Raw genomic sequence first — 12,978 nt, 5'->3', positions numbered from 1 at the left:
TAGTGGTAGCTTCTATATCATCTGAAACAAGTCAAGGACTCACCGAAAGTAAGAAATGAAGTGGAATTGAATTCAAAGTTAAGGGTGGGAGAAGTTGACCAGAAAAGATCAGTAAAATGGTGGGGGTGGGGCAGTTGAAACCTACATTGTGAGTGTACAGTGGCACCAACCTCCACTGTGGTTTTATCTAGAAACGTTTAGGGCTTGGCACGGGTGTTGCCTGTGTTGGTTTTTTCCAACATTGGGCTTTTGCCTGCATTTATTTAAAACAGGAATCAACAGATTCCAGGATTCTAGGAAATGCTTTTCTAAATTGATGAACCATGGCATCTAAGCTAAATAGATGGAAATGAAACTACAGGGGTATATAATTCTAGGGAATAAAAAGAGTGACTGCTTTTCTTTAGAATGTTGGGCAAAGGGATTCGGTGTAACCTTGCAAAGGACAATTCACAAAGCACCAGCCACTATTACAAACTCAGAGCCACTCTAATACACTCATATTCTTACAGTTACCTACTAAAATTTAAGGTGATTTACTATGGGTTCTCTTCTTTCATTTCTTCTAAAATCTCACAAAGTCATTGATGGAGGCTTATTGTAAACATTTATCCATGAACCATCAATCCCTCTCTCTGTTTTGTGTTCAAGCCCTAATCTAAATGTCCCTTAAAATCATTGGATCGATATCAACTATGGAGTATCCTTGGGAAGGGAAAAGTAAATCCACCATATTAAGAATTTTTCAGCATATGAAACATAGATAAAATACAACTAAGAAATATTTTCGCAAAACAGTCACATGCAGTTCCTTTCAACTCAAATGAAACAACTTCAGTTCCTCTCTCTGCTCCACCTCCCACATCTACCCTTTCTGTTTTGGGTTGCATATAGCTCTGGAATCCATAGTTGGCTGCCACTTCCCAGTCTGAACTCATTTCCTCATCTCTAAAATGGGAACAATAATATTGTCAAAAGACAAATTTAATTTAAAAGAGCTGACTTTATTAGCAATTCATGAATCATGCTGCTTCTTGTCTATAAAAATAGACAGGTGCTCCATTAAGCTGAGCAGAGGAAGTTGGCTTTACAAGCAGAAAAGGGCCAAACAGGGAACAAAAAGAAAATTCGCTATTTCAAAGTTACTTTTTTTATGGGATTAAAACAGAGGGGACTTCCTTGTCATTCTGGATCAGGTAAACTGGGCCCCTTCTGATGGCTACTGCGACTCTCTTGCTTTTTTGAAAAGTAGCTCTTTCAGTTTTTACTTGGCACCTAGCATGAGTGCGTGCATTCTGGTTTAATCTGGTCTGTTAGGCCTCATACCAATCCACTCACCTTATAACTTGCCCATTCTTGGAGTAAAAAAAAAAATCCAATGGTCAATTCTGGCTAGTACAGGATGTCAGAAAAATCAATGAGGCCATTGTTCCCACATACCCAGTAGTGTTGAACCTCTAATCTTTTTTATCTCATATCCCAGCCTCCATCACACATTTCTCAGTATAAACTTAGCCTTGAAATATGCCTTCTTTATCATTCCCCTCCATCCTGCCTCACACCCACTTTTCACTTTTACCTGGACAGACCCAGACACTAACTACGCAGCAACTCACCTGGACAGTTCTCCCCCAGGGATTCTCAGGGAGCCCCCATTGCTGGTTCATAGATGGCCTGGCTCTCCAACAAGAGAGTTTGTCCCCTAGTATGTAGGTGACCTCCTGCCCTGTAGTCCTTCACTAGAATATTCCCACAGGTCACACTAGCATCCTGCTTAACTCTCTGACCTCCTGGGGGGACCAGGTTTCTCAATCTAAGGCCCAGCTCGGCTTCCCTTAGGTACAATATTTAGGAAGCCTAAATATTGACTCCAGGCTTTAAAAAACATTCCTCTTCCAACCACCAAAAGAAACATGCTGTCCCTCTTTAGGCCTTTTTAACTATTTCTGCATATAGATACCAAAATTCTCCCTCATAGCCAAATCCCTCTATGAAGCTTCCAAAGAGAACCTGTTGGATCCTCTTCCATGTCCCTGTTCTTTTTCCTCCATCATGTCTACTCTACAGAATTCTCTTGTCAACCCTATTTTTACCAAACCCCAACAAGCCTTTTTTCCTGTCACTCCATTGAGAACATAGACAAGCCTTGGGAGTTCTTTACCAAAAGGCTGGGGATACACCCCACCCATCCCATTGCATTCCTATGGAAACAATTAGTTTATCAAGGCTGGTCCCAATGCCTCAAAGTTTTGGCAACAGCAGCTCTCCAAATCCCTGAAGCAAGAATATTTGCATTTTATCAACTCTTACTGTTCTTACTACACACTCTCTCCCAGGTCTTCTTAGTCATCATTCATTTTTATCCCTTCCCCCAACCAGAGTCCAATGACTGCATCACAATTCCTGGATCCCCTAACCACCTTCCAGCAAGACTCCTCACTAAATCTGGCCACTCTTCTTCCAACAAAAAACCCTCTGGCCATGTAATTATTCACTCTTGTCCTGACATTCTGGACTTCTAGATGAGTTCAGTTTCTCACATAATGGATCAGTATTTACCTGACTCCCAGACTGGTTCACAGATGGAAGCTTCCAGAAACAGTTCCCTTACCTTGCAGGTTATGCTATAATTCAAGGAAAAGCTACAGTAGATTCTCCTTTCATTTTCACCTAGATATTAGATTATCTCCCTTACCTCTAGGCACCACATCCCAGCAAGCTGAGTTAGTGGCCTTCATCTGAGCTTTATCATTAGTCAGGGATAACCAGCCAATATTTTTACTGATTCCAAATACACATACAAAAATACTCATTCTAACATCTTAATCTGGAGGGAAAGGGGCTTCCTAACTCAAGACAGGAATGCTGATTCTTAATGCTAGCTACATAAAGGGTTTGCTTGAAGCTGAACTTTCACCCAGTAAAGTAGCAATCTTACACTGTAAAGGGCATCAGACTAATAAAAATTAACCAGGGGGCTGGGGTTGTGGATCAGTGGTAGAGTGCTCGTCTAGCATGCATAAGGCACTGGGTTCGATCCTCAGCACCACAGAAAAATAAAGATACTGTGCCCACCTAAAACAAACAAACAAAAAAATATATTAAAGAAAAATTATCCAGGACACAGACAGGCTTGCTAAGAAAACTGCTCAGTCTAGTCACTACCACCAAACAGTTTTATATTCCATGCCTACAAAACTTCAGTTTCCTTCTGATGAAACCAAGGTCCTTCTGTCTTCACAATTTATTCCATCTGAACACTCATTCTCTCCAAATATTCCTAAAGAATTTACTAAACCTGTCCCCTTCAGACTTACAATGTCTCCAGTAAATTTTCCAATCATGTACAACCTGTCTCAAGGCTAACCCTAACTCTAATGTGAGACCACCTCCATTTCCCACACACCATGCTAGAGGAGTCCTTCCAGCCACAGACAAGCAGCTTGACTTTACACACATGCTATAGTGACACACTCTTCTCCACAGAAAATCTTAACTAAGTCTCTCCAGAAATCTTCACCATAATTGATTTTAGGACAATCAGAAAAAGAATCTCTACAAAAGAGTTCAATGTAGGTAAAATTCCTATTTTCCTGTTGCTGTACTTTACTTGGCCACTGGCGTGGAAGAAATCAGTGCTCCAGGTGCTGAATGCCCCTTTATTGGTTTTTCACAAGCATTTATCCAGTATAGTAGTTTGTAGAAGTGTGTTTGTAAATGCAAAATGTGATTTAAAAAAAAAAAAAGACAAATCCTTTAACAAGGCCTCTGGCCTTGAGCTGGGCTTCACAGAGGTGTCTACATTTCTAAGATAAGAGAAGTTACCAATTGGGCTCCATGGTAATAGCTGGCAGGGGGAGGAAAGAAAGGGGAGAAGAAGCTGTCCCCTTCTCAGGGGTTGTCCTTGAAGGGTTCACTTGCCCAGAACAGTGAAAGAAAAAGCTGCTTTTATGTGAGCTTCTGCAGACTGTGAACTTCTGAGCCCCTCTCCTTACATGCTGGGTATAAAGTTCTGAAACTACCTGAACTCGGGGTTCAGGGGATTAATTAATACAGTGAAAGCTGTACCCTCTGAGCCTGGCTGCAGTCAAATAAAACTGTTTCCTGCTATCTTCGGTGCCCTGCCTTGTCTATCTCCCACAATAATGCCACCCTTAGAAAGACACCTCTACTGGATGGGTTGAAACCTTTTCAACTAGCAACAGCTTCCACAGTTGGTTTACCTGCCTCCCTCCAGTCAGATAAGGGTCCCAAGTGTACTTCCTCTATTACCCAAGAACTGGCTAAAATTTAAATGTGAAATGGAACTTCCACATTCCCTTATCATTCACAGTCCTCAGGAAAAGTTGAAAGGACAAATAGGACCCTGAAGGCAACCTTAACCAAACTATAAACACTCCCTTTGGCTGTACTCTGGATCCAAGCATTGCCCCAAAAGCCCTTTATGATCAGCTCCTTTGAACTTCTCATTCAACCTCAATAACCTAGCATTCCTTTTGACTTCATGATTTACTGTAGGAGATTTAGTTTACTTCGACTCTTCCCAAACCTTACAAGTGGACCCGCCCCTTCAAGGTCATTTTAATCACTCCTACTGCAGCCAAATTAGAAAGCCACTCCCCCTGGGCCCATCTAAGCAATTCAAAACTCACTTCTACTAATGCCTCTTGCTCCATAGGACTTCCCATTACCCACCTTCCTGCCATTCCTGAGGAAGTTGGTGAGCCTCACACATGAAATTCCTAATGTCCCTTTCTCAGGCCTTCTTTCAACTCTTCATAACAGCCCTCAGAGGTATTCACTCCCCTTCCTCTCTCTCCTTCTCAAGCATTAGACCTCATTTGGGATCTTTGGCTTCAAGGGACATTCATTGACTTAACCCCCACTCAAATCTCTTTCTTCTCTCTGTGTTTTCTGCATATCATCTTTAACTTCACAAACAGCAAAGACAAAAAATGGCTGATGAGTTCAATGAAAATCCTGCCCCTGCTGATGAAAATGTTAACGCCTCAAACCTGGAAGACATACCCCATGCCATGGGGACAGGTTGAAGAAGCAACAGAAATAACCAGAAAATTTTTGAGAAAAATTAGTCAATTCATTATTCATACTAATAGATTCCTCATGATAATCTTAATAATATGCACAACTGTGAGCATGACCCATGGCACAGAAATTTATTGGGCCCACATCCCACAGTCGTTGCTCACGTAGTAACATGGTTTGAAACTTACAATCTCAGGTTCTGACCATGGCCAATGCAAAAACACCTACTTTTAATAGTGAAGAAGTTTGGGCCAGTTTAGCTGAAGGAATTTCTCCCATGAACCCTTTTAAATGCTTTTCTACACATATGACTGGATTACTAGCTATAACTATACTGTTAATTTTATTTCTGTTCTTATTTTGCAAAATTTGTTGAGCAAGAAGAAGATTAAAACACCAGGAAACTTGGGCTGGGGATGAGGCTCAAGAGGTAGTGCGCTCGCCTGGCATTTGTGGGCAATGGGTTCGATCCTCAGCACCACATAAAAATAAAATAAAGATGTTGTATCCACCAAAAACTAAAAAAAATAAATATTCTCTCTCTCTTAAAAAAAAAAACAGGAAATTATGATTCCATGGTTAATCATGCTTGCTATGCTCTGAAGACCCTGCGCTCCTGGAATCATGGAGAGTACACCCTATATCTGAATAGAACACATGGCCCCGACTAAGGACAAGAGGGTCCGAACTGTATTACCTGCTGAAATTATTCTCTTTTTTTTTAATATTTATTTTTTAGTTTTAGGTAGACACAATACCTTTATATTTTTATTTATTTTTGAAAGACCCTCCGAGTCCCTGTCCAAGGAAAAACGCACGAGACACTGGCTGCAAAAAACATGAGGCAATTTATTGATACACAGACGCCTGCGGGTGCTCAGCAAAACCTCAGCCGGAGCTTTGGTGAACTGGCACACCGGGCTTTGGGGTACAGGTCTTTTATAGGATAAAGGGGCGGGTTTCGCGCGTGCGGTAAGCAACAGGTTTCTTATTGGTTATTTTGAACCCAGCATATAGATTACCTAAAGGGCAAAGTTGTTCTTCACTTTATGTTATCAGTTCCTATTTGCCTAAGAATGCCCTGGGACCTGGTTTTTGTTTTTTTTTTTTTTGTTGTTGTTGTTCTTTTCCAACCATCCTGTCCTTTCACAATAGACTACCCTTAACTGATTAACAGATAGACCTCTCTGGTGTTTAGTGGGTTAGCAACAGGCCCTGATGGTTTCACAATGGGGCCTGGGGTTTCTGGGCTGGGGTCTTTCATTCCCCCCTTTGTCTGGAAACTTGGGAACCAATCATGGTTCCCTCAGTTGGGGGCCTATTTAGGCAGACTCTACATCTTGGTAAACAGTAATCCTCAGGGGACAGTCTTTAACTTTCCAGACTTACTTAAAATTGGCCTCCTAGATCCAACCTGACTCGATTTACCTATCTACACTGCCTTTCTATTTTTGGCTTTGTTCCCCCCTAATTTTAGAAACTTTATTGCTGTGTGGAGAAGGGGCGACGACTTGTTCTGGCTGCTTCAGAGCTGAAAAAGGGGTGTCGAACATGAGGGGGCTTGAAGACGTGGGGGGCGACTTGGGGGACGTGAGTTCCCAGTCAGTTCCATTTGAGGTCTGGCAGTTCACCAAAGCTCCAGCTGAGGTTTTGCTGAGCACCTGCAGGCGTCTGTGTATCAATAAATTGCCTCATGTTTTTTGCAGCCAGTGTCTCGTGCATTTTTCCTTGGACAGGGACTCGGAGGGTCTTTCATTTTTATGTGGTGCTGAGAATGGAACCCAGGGCCTCGCACATGTTAGGCCACAACCCCAGCCCCAATTTTCACCTTTCTTATCATCTAATTTCACTATACTTTCAATAACCTTTCCTCTGCCTATTATTATGAAAAACTGATGTGACTCCATTTTTGAGAAACCAGCCTCTACCTCAGAGCAAAGTCTGTCCAAGGAAGGGGGCATGACCCTTGTCCTTGAAAAACCCACAGAGCACTCCTAGGCACATACCCACTCTGCTGAGTTGTTTATCTACAAATAACAGGAGAGAACTGCGGCCCCAGGTGTCCCTGACTCAGGCTAGGTGAGGCCCCATAGCAACCCCCTAGCAACCACCAATCAGCATGAGACAGGGAAAATACCTGGGATGCCAGATGAACCCCCGTAGTTTATGATGGTTGATAACATGTTGGGAAACCATGTAGTTAGTTCAGCACATACTCCCCTCATGGCCTAAACCAATTAGTTCAAATGAATCCCCCTCTTGTACTAACCAATCACCCCTACCCAACTTGTTCCCGCCAGTGAATGTGCTAATCATGTTTTAGAGTTGTTATTTGATTTTCCCTCGGTTTGTGATGATTTGCTAAGAGATGCTGTGATGTATGTAAAGTCCCTGCCTTCCCCAGAGAGTGTATAAAACTGCTGCAAACCCTGGGTTCATCACAAGTTGCTGTGTGTGTGCGGAGGACCGAGCTAGCTCGCAATAAACACCTCTTTGCTGCTCACATCGATCTTGGTCTCTGGTGGTCTTTGGGGGGTCCCAAACAATTAATTAACAATTAATTTTATATGGGAATGATTTCTTAATAAGTTTACCTGCCAGGATCCAGATGCCTTCTACAACACATGGATGGATGCCATTCTCCTGCTCACCTCTGACTCCCCAAGAACACAAAGGGGAACTCCGCTTGAAGACCTCAAGATCCCCTCCCACCTTACCTCTCCCCACCAGGGACTCTATGCTCTATTCCAGAACTCTGAAAGGTGGGGTCCCCACACTTCTCCCCTTCTCAGCTCAAAGCACCAGATCCAAATCCAGTGCCCCTATTCCGTTATCTTTTCAGAGTCTAAAATGAACAGTTATGGAAAATAATAATCCTACAAAACAACCCCCAAAGAACAGTGGAGAGACTAAGCAGCTCAGGAGGAGGAAGGGGAAACTAGCCCAGCATTAACCTTCTGGTAGATCCTTTCCTGATAACAGAGGGCCCTGAAGGAAGGAAGTGAATACTGAATATTAGGCTCTGGAATTTGACCTTCCCCCATTGCAAATTAATCCTAAAAGGACACACAGTGAATACTAAACAGTGGGCCCTGAAGGAAGGAGGCGAATACAGAAACTCTAGGAGACAATAAATTCCAGAAAAAGAAATACCCATCCTTCGCAAACTGGACTCCTGTCTCTCCAAGTAAAAATGAGTCTCAACCTTTTACTGCTGCCCTCCTGAGTTTAAAGTTTGAACCTACATGACTAGCCCCTAACTATCCAAACAGCGCACCCCACAAGTTCCAGTGACGAAACCACCCTACTGGTACCCTATAAAACCAAAATCCCCTCTGTAACTGGTGGTTATTTTTGCATCCAGAAAATGAGTCCCCATTCTGCCTGATTCTGCAAAGAACAACAAATAGCTTCCCTAAATCTGTTGAGGTCTGCACCCATTATTTTGCGCTTACATCTATATCCTCAGGTTTTGCATCTGCAGATTCAACCAACCACAGATAGAAAGTAATTAGAATAAAGATTGGGTTTGTACAGAACATGTTTAGATTTTTTGGTCATTATTTCCTGATTAATATAGTGTAACAACTATTTGCATACATAGTATTAGGTATTATAAATAATTTAGAGATGATTTAAAATATAGGAGGATGTGCATAGGTTTTATGCAAATATTATACCATTTGATGTACTGGAATTGAGAATCTAAGGATATTGTTTTATGTTTTTGTTTTTCTTTTTTAAATCCACAGAGAAACCTAGCACCAATTCCCAGCTGACAGTGAGAGATTCTAGTCAATCCTAAAACCGGAGTGTTGTAGGGGACAGATGAAGCAGGGCACCAAATATAGCAGGAAACAGTTTTATTTGGCTGCAGCCAGGCTCAGAGGGTACAGCTTTCACTGTAATTAATTAATCCCCTGAACCCCGAGTTCAGGTAGTTTCAGAACTTTATACCCAGCATGTAAGGGGAGGGGCTCAGAAGTTCACAGTCTGCAGAAGCTCACATAAAAGCAGCTTTTTCTTTCACTGTTCTGGGCAAGTAAACCCCTCAAGGACAACCCCTGAGAAGGGGACAGCTTCTTCTCCCCTTTCTTTCCTCCCCCTGCCAGCTATTACCATGGAGCCCAATTGGTAACTTCTCTTAGCTTAGAAATGTAGACATCTCTGTGAAGCTCCAGCTCAAGACCAGAGGCCTTGTTAAAGGATTTATCTGTTTTAATCACATTTTGTTCTACTTGAGATTCGGATTCAGGATAAGGAGAAATACAGGAATCTATAGGAAACACCCTCAAGCCATTGAAATGCAGAATCAAGCCATTGAGATACAGAAAACAGAGTGTTGCAAACTTGGCCCCGAGCCCTTGTAAAATGAGGGAAATACATAAGCACCGGAAAACTGGTGTTAAATGCAGCTCTACCCTGAATCTACCTCCACAGTCCAGCCCCTGTTACAGCCCTTCTATAAATATTGGACGTCCAGCCTAACTCAGAGCCGCTTCTCACTCTCAAGACAATCTATATTCTCCCTTGAATGTGTAATCATCTAGCTTCCTAAAAAAACCTCTGTCTATGCCTTTGTCTGGCTCATGCTAAAATTCTCTTTCATCACATATGCCAAGAACTCCACTGGTCCTGAGTTCCCCTCTCTTCTGAGACTCCTCAGATCCTTTTCTGAAGACATCTCTTCTCCCCGTGACATACCTATACCCATTGCTAATACCAAAAATCTAGATCTAATGCTTCAGAAAAGAGGTGGTGTGCCTTCTTTGTGTGTATGTGTTGAGGTTTGGGGGTGGGGGGGGGTGTTAAGATTCATAGTCTCACCAAGCTGATATCAAGGTACCAGTTGGGTATATTCTTATCTCACTAGGAAAAAAAATGTTTGCAAGCTCAAGAATTTTGTTGGTAGAATTCAGTTCCTTGTGGTTGTAGGACTGAAGTTCCTGTTTTCTGGCTGTCAGACAAGGACCACTCTCAGCATCTGCAGGCCACCCTCACCCTTGCCATGGGGCCCCCTCCATAGAACATTACTCAAAGTCAGCAGGAGGAGCGCTCTCACTTCAAATTATCTCCTCCTGTCTGTGACTGCCTGGGCTTTTCTAAAGCACTCATCTGATCAGGTGGTGTTCATTTGGAATAACTTCCTTCTTGATTAATTCAAGTTAACTGATTAGATCCTTTAGTTACATCAGCAAAATTCCTTTGCTCTTGGCATAAGACCTGGCTACTGATGGAATCCTATCAGTCACATGTGTCCTTCCTGCACACACAGATGTGGTCATACAGGGCACGTACTCGGGGTGTGGGGGATGGGCATCTTGGAATTGTTCATGTCCTGCCTGCTTACTCATACCAGCTCCAAGGGAGGGCTGATCCTTAATAAGTGGTGAGTAACGCTTGATAGATGCCTTGTGATTCAGCTGTTGATGTGCTAGGAAAATTCACCAGAATTTTCTTTGTGTCACATTTACATATTTTACAAAATCTTGGAAAATTTTGTAGATGCCACATCCTGGAAAAATGTTATCCTTCCTGGAAATGTCACACCCGGGAGGAAGTATGTTTTGTCATTCCAAAGTCCTTTGTCTGTGTGTCCCAGGGAACATGGTAAATATGTTGTTGTGCAGCCAGAAGAACATGTCAGGTGGCATAGGGTGTAACTTTGGAAATACCCTCCATCTAAATAGAAGAAAATTAAAGCCCAAACAGGACCAAGCTCATCCAGCCCCCTGCTCTGGGCTTCCTGTAGTGCTGTCTTGCCTGAGATTTCCAAGGGTTGATTGGGCCTGGTTATCAAAGGAGAGATGTATTAATGGATTAGGATTTCTAACAAGTGGTCTGATGAATGGGCAACAGCTAGGAAATGGAAAACACACTAGCCAAAGTGAATGGGTCAGGACATTTTCCATTTAAAATTTTGAATTTCTGAAATGACCACTATAACCCAGGGAAAGACTTTGGTAAAAAAAAAAAAATTGTCTTCAAATTCTTTGATGTTGACTTGATTGAATTGAGGATTAATTCTTTCATATAAAAGAATTAAAACATTTTTCTCATTTACAGTAGGAAAAAGTTGTATTCATATTAATAGACTCCATGAGCATAAGAAAGGGGGTGACTTACAAAGTTCCTCAAAGTCTATAGGAGTAAAACAGCCACACAATTATCTTCGTTTTCCCCTTCCCAGGCTACTGACATCTGGCTGGCCTACAGTTCTCTGCTACCCTCGTCCCTCCAAATGACCTTCACACCTCTTTTAGGCTGAGCTTCTGAAGGAGACCCAGCAGTGTTAGTTTTCCTTTAAGGAAGGATCCCTGATGGATGACCAAAAGTGGGATTAGGCTTGAGAAAAATGTGTGGGATTCAAAAATCTAGAATTTCAAAGTCAAATGTCAAGAGTGTTTCTGGGTGTTGCAAACTAGACCCAGAGCCTGTCCAGACTGGCCTTCCAACTCTTTTAAAGGGGAGGTAAAGACCTGCAGTGTATGTGAGCATGGAGAAAGAAGTGCCTTTGGTGAAGGCTAGCACTAAAATCATCCTGGCTTTAGAGGGATCCTCACCAGTGCTCTAACCAGAGCGCCATCCCAGATTCTCATCGGCTTTCATTAGGAATGCAAAATCAGACACGTAAGTCAGTTTAGCTGCTTTCTATAAAGTTAAGGATATATTTACTGTATGAACCAGCTATTCTACTCCTAGATGTTAGAGAAATGAAAAAACACATCTGGGAAAAAAAAAAAAAGAAAACTTGTACGTAAGCATTCATAGCACCTTTATTCATAATACAATACAAATGTCTTTCTGGGGTGAATGGACAAACAAATTGAGGTATAGTCATACAGTAAAATTTATTCACCAAAAAAAAAAAAAGAGCAACTACTAATTCACACAATATGAATGGATCTCAGAAGCATCTTAATAAGTGGAAGAAGTCAGATACACAAGTATACACTGTCTGATTTCATTAAACAAAGATTTAGAACAAGCAAAAAAACTAACTGCAGTGAAAGAAATCAGAGTGGTACTTGTCCAGGGCAGGGATTGCGGCATATCAACTGGAAAGAGGCTCAAGGAAGATTTGGAGATGAGGGGGAATTAGGGAGACATTAGGGATCTGGATAGGATGGTGGGAAAAATTATATAGATATGTTCATCTGTTCAAACTCATCAAATCACAATTTTAGCCAGGTGGCACATGTCTGCAATTCCAGCAGTTTAGGAGGCTGAGGCAGGAGGAGTGACGTTCAAAGACAACCTCAGAAACAGTGAGGCACTAAGCAACTCATGAGACCCTGTCTTTAAATTAATACAAAACAGAGCTGGGGATGTGTCTCAGTGGTCAGCTGCCCCTGAGTTCAATCCCTGGTACCTGCCCCACCCCAAAAATCGAAATTTTAAATTGAGTGCATTTTATTATATTTAAATTGTCATTATATGGATATCAGACCCCAATAAAGTTGGTTTTAAAAAACGAACCAGGTGCAAGGTTCACAATGGAGAAAACTCTGACCTAGATCACTCTGTTTCTTCCGAGACATCTGAAGTTGATGGTATGTTTCTGAATTCCAATGGGATTCCTACTTGATATATAATACTAGAAAACAAAATGGAGTAAATGTGCCTCTCCTTCTTCTTCCTGCTAAGTATAGCTAAAAAGTTTGAACATCTTAAACAAAATAAATATAAGAAAACTCTGAAAGTGGATAGAAGGGAAAGTGGGTAAGGAACTAGGATCTCAGGGATGCACAGCAGTAGGTCCCCTGGGTTTTCTTTTTGACTTATATACCCTGGACTGGATGCTGGAAAAGCCACACCCCACAATACTAGTAGGCATAGATACCCCTTCTCTCCATCCACCCACTTGTCTGCCACACACACAAGAAAACAATCCTCCAAGGAAAGCCTGCTACCTCTATCAATGGCCCATAA

Source organism: Callospermophilus lateralis, chromosome 4, assembly GCF_048772815.1.
Source record: "Callospermophilus lateralis isolate mCalLat2 chromosome 4, mCalLat2.hap1, whole genome shotgun sequence".
Lineage (NCBI taxonomy): Eukaryota > Metazoa > Chordata > Mammalia > Rodentia > Sciuridae > Callospermophilus > Callospermophilus lateralis.
This window is presented reverse-complemented; position numbering follows the sequence as displayed.